Source organism: Arachis ipaensis, chromosome B09, assembly GCF_000816755.2.
Source record: "Arachis ipaensis cultivar K30076 chromosome B09, Araip1.1, whole genome shotgun sequence".
In the NCBI taxonomy this organism is placed as follows: domain Eukaryota; kingdom Viridiplantae; phylum Streptophyta; class Magnoliopsida; order Fabales; family Fabaceae; genus Arachis; species Arachis ipaensis.
Genome location: NC_029793.2, coordinates 46,113,569 through 46,121,746, shown reverse-complemented (window position 1 = coordinate 46,121,746; position 8,178 = coordinate 46,113,569). Strand labels below are relative to the sequence as shown.

Here is an 8,178-nt window from a genome sequence, read left to right as displayed (position 1 = left end):
ACCTCCGAGTCATGGGAGATGGAAAGGTTCATCTCCAAAGCCTATCAAGACCACTTCTATGATGTTGTGGCCTAGGAGAAGGTGATCCCTGAGGTCCCTTTTAAACTCAAAAGAAATGAGTATCCGGAGATCCGACATGAAATTCAAAGAAGAGGTTGGGAAGTTCTAACAAGTCCCATCCAACAAGTCGGCATCCTAATTGTTCAAGAGTTCTATGCCAATGCATGGATCACCAAGAACCATGATCAAAGTAAGAACCCGGATCCAAAGAACTATGTTACAATGGTTCGGGGGAAATACTTAGATTTTAGTCCAGAAAATGTGAGGTTGGCGTTCAACTTGCCAAACATGGAAGAGAACGCACGCCCCTACACAAGGAGAGTCAACTTTGATCAAAGGTTGGACCAAGTCCTGATGGACATATGTGTAGAAGGAGCTCAATGGAAGATTGACTCCAAAGGCAAGCCGGTTCAACTAGGAAGATTGGACCTCAAGCCTATAGCTAGAGGATGGTTAGAGTTTATTCAATGCTCAATCATTCCCACTAGCAACCGGTCTGAAGTTACTATAGACCGGGCCATCATGATCCATAGCATCATGATTGGAGAAGAGGTGGAAGTTCATGAGATTATACCTCAAGAACTCTACAAGGTGGCTAACAAGTCTTCCTTGTTCTTGTTTCTTCTGTTTTTCGTTTTCTATGTTATGTGCTTATCTATGTTTGTGTCTTCATTACATGATCATTAATAGTTAGTAACTGTGTCTTAAAGTAATGAATGTCCTATGAATCCATCACCTCTCTTAAATGAAAAATGTTTTAATTCAAAAGAACAAGAAGTACATGAGTTTCAAATTTATTCTTGAACTTAGCTTAATTATATTGATGTGGTGACAATGCTTCTTGTTTTCTGAATGTATGCTTGAATAGTGCATATGTCTTTTGAAGTTGTTGTTTAAGAATGTTAAATATGTTGGCTCTTGAAAGAATGATGACTAGGAGACATGTTATTTGATAATCATAAAAATGATTCTTGAAGCAAGAAAAAGCAGCAAAGAACAAAGCTTGCAGAAAAAAAATGGGCGAAAAAAAAAATAGAAAGAAAAAGAAAAAGCAAGCAGAAAAAGCCAAAAGCTCTTAAAACCAAGAGGCAAGAGCAAAAAGCCAATAGCCCTTAAAACCAAAAGGCAAGGGCAATAAAAAGGATCCCAAGGCTTTGAGCATCCGTGGATAGGAGGGCCTAAAGGAATAAAATCCTGGTCTAAGCGGCTAAATCAAGCTGTCCCTAACCATGTGCTTGTGGCGTGTAGGTGTCAAGTGAAAACTTGAGACTGAGTGGTTAAAGTCAAGGTCCAAAGCAAAAAAAGAGTGTGCTTAAGAACCCTGGACACCTCTAATTGGGGACTTTAGCAAAGCTGAGTCACAATCTGAAAAGGTTCACCCAATTATGTGTCTGTGGCATTTATGTATCCGGTGATAATATTGGAAAACAAAGTGCTTAGGGCCACGGCCAAGACTCATAAAGAAGCTGTGTTCAAGAATCATCATACTGAACTAGGAGATTCAATAACACTATCTGAAATCTGAGTTCCTATAGATGCCAATCATTCTGAACCTCAATGGATGAAGTGAGATGCCAAAACTATTCAAGAGGTAAAAAGCTATAAGTCCCGCTCATATGATTGCAGCTATGTTTCATTGATAGTTTGGAATTTATAGTATATTCTCTTCTTTTTATCCTATTTGATTTTCAGTTGCTTGGGGACAAGCAACAATTTAAGTTTGGTGTTGTGATGAGCGGATAATTTATACGCTTTTTGACATTGTTTTTAGTATGTTTTTAGTAGGATCTAGTTACTTTTAGGGATGTTTTCATTAGTTTTTATGTTAAATTCACATTTCTGGACTTTACTATGAGTTTATGTGTTTTTATGTGATTTCAGGTATTTTCTGGCTGAAATTGAGGGACTTGAGCAGAAATCAGATCCAGAGGTTGAAAAAGGACTGCTGATGCTGTTGGATTCTGACCTCCCTGCACTCAAAGTAGATTTTATGGAGCTACAGAACTCGAAACGGCGCTCTTCCAATTGCGTTGGAAAGTAGACATCCAGGGCTTTCCAGCAATATATAATAGTCTATACTTTGGCCAAGAATAGACGACGTAAACTGGCGTTCAACGCCAGCTTTCTACCCAAACCTGGCGTCTAGCGCCAGAAAAGGAGCCAAAACCAGAGTTGAACGCCCAAACTGGCACAAAAGCTGGCGTTCAACTCCAAGAAGGACCTCTACACGTGCAACACTTAAGCCCAGCCCAAGCACACACCAAGTGGGCCCCGGAAGTGGATTTATGCATCAATTACTTACTCATGTAAACCCTAGTAGCTAGTTTATTATAAATAGGACCTCTTACTATTGTATTTGACATCTTTGGATTACCTTATGATCTTTTGATCACGTTTTAGGGGGCTGGCCATCTCGGCCATGCCTAGACCTTCACTTATGTATTCTTAACGGTAGAGTTTCTACACTCCATAGATTAAGGTGTGGAGCTCTGCTGTTCCTCAAAGATCAATGCAAAGTACTACTGTTTTCTATTCAATTCTTCTTATTTCGCTTCTAAGATATCCATTCGCACCCAAGAACGTGATGAAGGTGATGATTATGTGTGACGCTCATCACCATTATCCCCTATGAACACGTGCCTGACAAACACTTCCGTTGTGAACCATGGTATTGGCACCATGTTCTTGGCGCCATTGCCAGGGAAAGAAAGAGCCATGAATTTTACATAATTAAAGTGTAATCACAATTACGTGTACCAAGTTGCTCACGTTGCCAGGGATTGTTTGAGCCTGGACATCACAATTTCGTGCACCAGCTTCATAGGTTAACTAAGTGGAATTAAGATACAACTTTCATTATTGTTGAGAGGGATAACTAAGTTGGACTTCTAATTTCCCTTATCTTGCTAAAAGTTGTTTTACAATTATTATTTATTTTTAATTGCCATTTAATTCACTCGTCATTTAAATTACTTGCTTCTCACCTTCTAAACCCCGATTACAACCTTTATAACCAATAATAAGAACATACTTCCTCACAGTTCCTTGAGAAGACGACCCGAGGTTTGAATACTCGGTTAACAATTTTTAAGGGGTTTGTTACTTGTGACACCCAAAACGTTTGTACGAAAGGGATTTTTGTCGGTTTAGAGACTATATCTACAACGCGACTGTTTTTATGACATTCTTTACTGGCAGAAATCACGATCGTCACTTGTCCTATTGCGCTGTGCATTTTAACTCATGATTCCGAGTCCATTATTAGAGAAATTTTTGACTCAGTTTTTCTCTTATTTGACAGTGATTACAGCCAATTTTGAGATTTTTATGAAAATTGCTGTTAAAAAGATATATACTTATCTATATGGGCAATTTTGAAGATTTCTTATACAATTTAACAACTATTTATTTCTAATACCTCGTCTGTGCTTTTACTGTGTTATGGAACTGCCCTTTCTTAAAATACAATTTGACTTTCTAGCGATTTTACTATAGTTCCAATGTACATCTTTATGTGATTATGTATTCGGGTATTTTTCAAAATTTTGGAAAGGAAGGATTTCTCGCTTTTATCCCGGTTGAGTTTCATTTGAGAAAACTTCACTTAACTTATTTTGAATTGAGTTTGGCTTAGCATACTACATAGTTTATGCCATTGTTGTTCTTTTGAAAATGTTGAACTCATAGCTTTCTTCCTATGAACGGACTAAATTCTCTATTAAACCTTCTATCTCTATGAAAGTCATATTTGACTTTGTTTTTAACTAACCTCTTACATTTTATGAATGTTCCTATTGATCTTGGTTTTTGCTCTCTTGTGGATCCCATTTTTATATGAGTCAGTTTGGTTCGTTTCAAAATAGTGCATCGTTTATCCTCTCATTGTCTTTACAAAAGTTTTTAGTCAAAGATTTATCCTTGGGAAATTACTAATGATTGGGTTGTCTTTTCCTATGACTTTTGTATTCTCTTGAATCAATTGAAAGCTTGTTTGATGTCTCATGCCTAGTGGATCTTGTTTGGACTACTTTGGTTTAAGATCCTTTCTTGTATGGCTTGACTTATTTTTTTGCACGTCCTAATCTTTTTGAATATCCTTCGGAGATGGTGATTTCAAGTACACTTTTGAAGTCTTGTTTCAAGCTTTGTTTAAAGAAGTTTTGAATTCTTTTGTAAGAAATTCTAAACGGAATCTATTTCATGTTACTTGATTGAGAGTGAAACCATTATTCGATTTTGACAAAATTGTTCTTAAAGTTGGCATGCGCTATTTTAAATAAAGTTTTGAAAAGCTTCCTTGTTTAGTGGAAACCGGTTCGTTTGTAACGCACCACTTATTTCCTTTACCAAATTGTAAGCAAATTTCTACTTGGGATTTTCTTTTCTAAATAGAGTTTAATTTTCTCTTTCGTCCTTGCTATAATTTTTATAGACGCTTGTTTGAATATGAACTTGGAGAATTTTTGAACAAGCATTTGATTTTATTTCGAGTTTTTATGAATTACTTTTGGTTAGGTTGTGCACCTAATTATCTTTCTAACATATTTGAGGAAATATTTTAGGATCTTAGCCGAACTTGTGTGCATTTTGTTTCTAAAACCATACGTAATCTACTTCAGCATGAAATTGAATTAGAGCAAAGCCACGTTTATACCTTGTTACTCTCTTGAAGGATGTTTGTTGTTTAACTTTTCTTTTAGACTGCGAAGTGATTTTTCGCAAGTTTTTGATTCCTTTAAGAACAATGTATTCAGAAATATTTTAATTATGCTCTTGAATTCTGTGAGCCTTGTCTTAGGTTTGAAATATTCTTTTCTGTAAACCTCATGCTTCATCGACTCAGCTTGAGTTCGTCTCAAACTGATGCGCTGGTTTTCTTCCTATTGATCATGTTGAACTTCTTTGATCCAAGGGTTATCCTTGAAGTTGTCAATTGATTTATTTCTAGCAAACTTCATTGCTTGAACGTCCTTGTTTATCTGGAAATTGGATACATTCCCTTAAATTTATGAGTATTGTCCTTGACAATTGTCTCTCCATTTTAAATCTTGTATCCTTCTGAGTAGACTCGAGAATTGTTTGATATCACGTGCGACTTGTAGACGTAGTGATGCGATGCGTTAGTTCTTTAAGACGTGATATGTGTATACGGAAGTTGAAGCGATAGGTGTACAACGTTATGAGTTGTGGTGTCTTGTTCCTTGCGAACGGGTTTGCGGTTGTCAGGCTTGTGATTGAATATGGAGATTGTAAAGTGCTTCATGGAGTTGGAAAGTTAAAACCTTGAGGCTGATATGAGATTAGCGTGCGGATGTTGAGCACGTCATTTTAGCCCCATCATGTCTTATAGCCTTCGATGCCTTGCTTTACTATCACATGCTCGAACCATGTCATCTTTTGCATTGAGCCTATCTTGTAATGTTTGCTTTGCAATCATACTCCTACCTTTGTACCCTTATGCATACGACAATCCAAGTATTTGAAAATCGTATATATGTTTATGTTTTGGGGATATTTCTGCTTCTTCCTTAAATGTGTTCAAGGGTGAACTGTTATGAAATTCCTTTCGTTTTGTATCAATTCTCGAGGGCAAAAATTTTTATAAGGTGGGTAGAATATAAGACCCAGAAACTTTGAAAAGTCTTATTATGATCAAATCCCAAATAATATAATTATTTATAGCCTTAAATTCAGAAATTATTTTATTAAAGATAATTAAGGCAAGTTTTGATTTATTGAATTTGAGATAAGTTATGATTATTATCCAATTTTACAATTATTGGATTATTTTCTATATTTGAATTATAAAGTTGATATTTATGAAATAATAAGGATTTTATATGATTTGGATTAGATAAGTAATATTTTAAATATTAATACTGCTATTTTGGAAAATGAAGAAATTAAATATATTATTTCTAATTATTTGATTTGGGCATTTTATTGAAAGTAATTTGTAAAAATTGATGATCAAATAGTATTTTCTATATACAATTAGTGTTGGATTTAATTTGGATTTCAATTACTATATTATTCCCAATTTTATTAGAAATTACCAAAATGTCCCTAACCCTAATTTGAATACACCATCCCCTAAAACCCTTCTCCTCACGCTGTGCAGCCACCAGTCTCTCATTCATCCTCTTTGCTGCGCAAACACACACACAGCCGCAGCAGCAGACTCTTCCTTCTTTCACCCTCAGCAAACTCACAGGCATGAAACCCTAATCCTTCCCAACCCAGCTGCCGTACTGAACCTGTTTCCCTTCCTCCTTCCTTTCACACAAACGCAACACAATCAGGAGCAGCAGCAACGCTGCAATGAGAAAGAAGAGAAACTGAAAGGGAGGTCTGAGAGACAAAGGGCTCAGAGGGGAGGGAGACGCCGTCCTTCCTGTCGCTAGAACCGCGAGAAGCGTCACCGCCAAAGATGTGTCGTCGTTCCTGCCCAGTTGTGGTTCTGCCATCCATCACCTCGTTCCGTCACCTGAAGAGAATTGCGACGACGAGAGGGAGAGCTCGTGCGCGAAGGGAGCACGAGAAGGAAGGAAGGTCACGCGATGAGGAGCGCGAACCACCGCGCGGAGCCGCGCCGCTGTGTGCTGTCGCCGTTGCGTCAGAATGCTGCTGCCGTCGAGCTTCGAAGAGAAAGATGGAGGTTGCGTGGAAGATGAGGCGCGATGGTGGTAAGAGGTTCTGCCACCCCTCTGTTGTTGCTGAGCTGCTGCCGCCGCTGTGAAGGCTCCGCCACTGCCCTGTTGCTGCTGGGGAGAAGGAGACCGGAATGGGTAAGTAGGAGGGGTTTCTGCCACCGTTGGAGCTCAGTTGCCGTTGTTGTAATGACCGCCGCGCCTTTGGCTGCCGGGAGCAGTATCGTGGCCGCCAGAACCAGTCTTTCTTGGTAAGCATTTTTGCTTCCGAAACCCCTTCAATTGAGTACTCTGTTATAATCCGTTAGAAATTCTGAGACGTTGGTTACACAGGGTTGAGTCCCAATATTTTCGCGTCTAAATTAAAGCTGCTGTTGGGCCACCGGAGCTTCTGGCCGCTCACGGATCTTTTGTCGGGGCAATTCGAAGTCGTAGCTGCTTCGCTTGTTAGTATAGTAAGTATTTCGCGTTTCGAAAACCCCTGCTTTAGCGTTCGGTTATGTTTGGCTAAAGACCTTGAGGCTTGGTAATGTAGGTTTGAGTTCCGGTGATTTCGTGTCGCATAAGTGTTGCGGAGGCTGCCGTGTCATTCCTTTTATTTCAGTAAGTGTTTTATCTCGGAGATCCTTGCCATTTGTTTTCAGTCATGAGTTTTAAGATTTCTGCGATATTGATGTGATAGGAAGTAATAGCTGAGCTTATACGTGCCGCTGAGGCTATTTCTTATATTGAGAAAAACACGCGGAGTCAGGATTTTGATTGTGATTTCGAGCTGAGGCGAAAAGGTCTCTGAGAGATGTTTGGGTTATGCAATTTGCGTTTTGAGGTAGGGGCGCTTTCCAAAATCTATATTTTATATATTAGAATTATTACATATGGATACTGTTGTGGGAAAATGTGTATTTGGTGATTGTATCAGTCTTATGTATTGTTCGGTTGTTTTATATGATTATGGACGTTTGTTTGACTGGACTGTTGTGTGGTTTTGTGAAACAAAATGCTTTTAAAGTTGATTCTTTTAAAGCTTGAGATTGAGTTTAATCCGTTGGAAATTGATTTGAGTTAAATGGATTTTCTTGAGAATGTGAAAAATAGAATACACTCTTGAATTCAGCCTGGCTTGCTTTAAATGATCTGGTTTTCGATACATGGTTGTTACTGAACCGTTTCCTTGAAACTTTAGGAATGTGTTTATTCGGCTGATAATGATTTGATTTTGAAACAGTTTTCTTGAAATATGGTATTGAGATTGACTGTTGGATTTTGGCCTGCCTTTGAATTGATTTTGGATTTTGGGCTGTTGGAAAAGGATTGTGGAATGGTTTTGTTGGGACCTGAACTGGGTGGCAAAGTCCAAGTTTTAGGGGAGGTGCTGCCGAAATTTCTATAAAATCCGAGTCTTTATTGAATGTTGTCTGGAAAAATGATGAGTTAAAGACTTCTACTATTTTATTTGAATTATCAAGAA

At 38.1% G+C, this 8,178-nt stretch overlaps 1 long non-coding RNA gene across 1 annotated transcript; it reads left to right on the top strand.

Annotated features, from left to right (window-relative positions):
• Nucleotides 7,077–7,546, top strand: LOC110266575. The gene is made up of 3 exons (XR_002353991.1): nt 7,077–7,165; nt 7,246–7,313; nt 7,393–7,546. It is a non-coding gene; the product is annotated as an uncharacterized LOC110266575 (long non-coding RNA).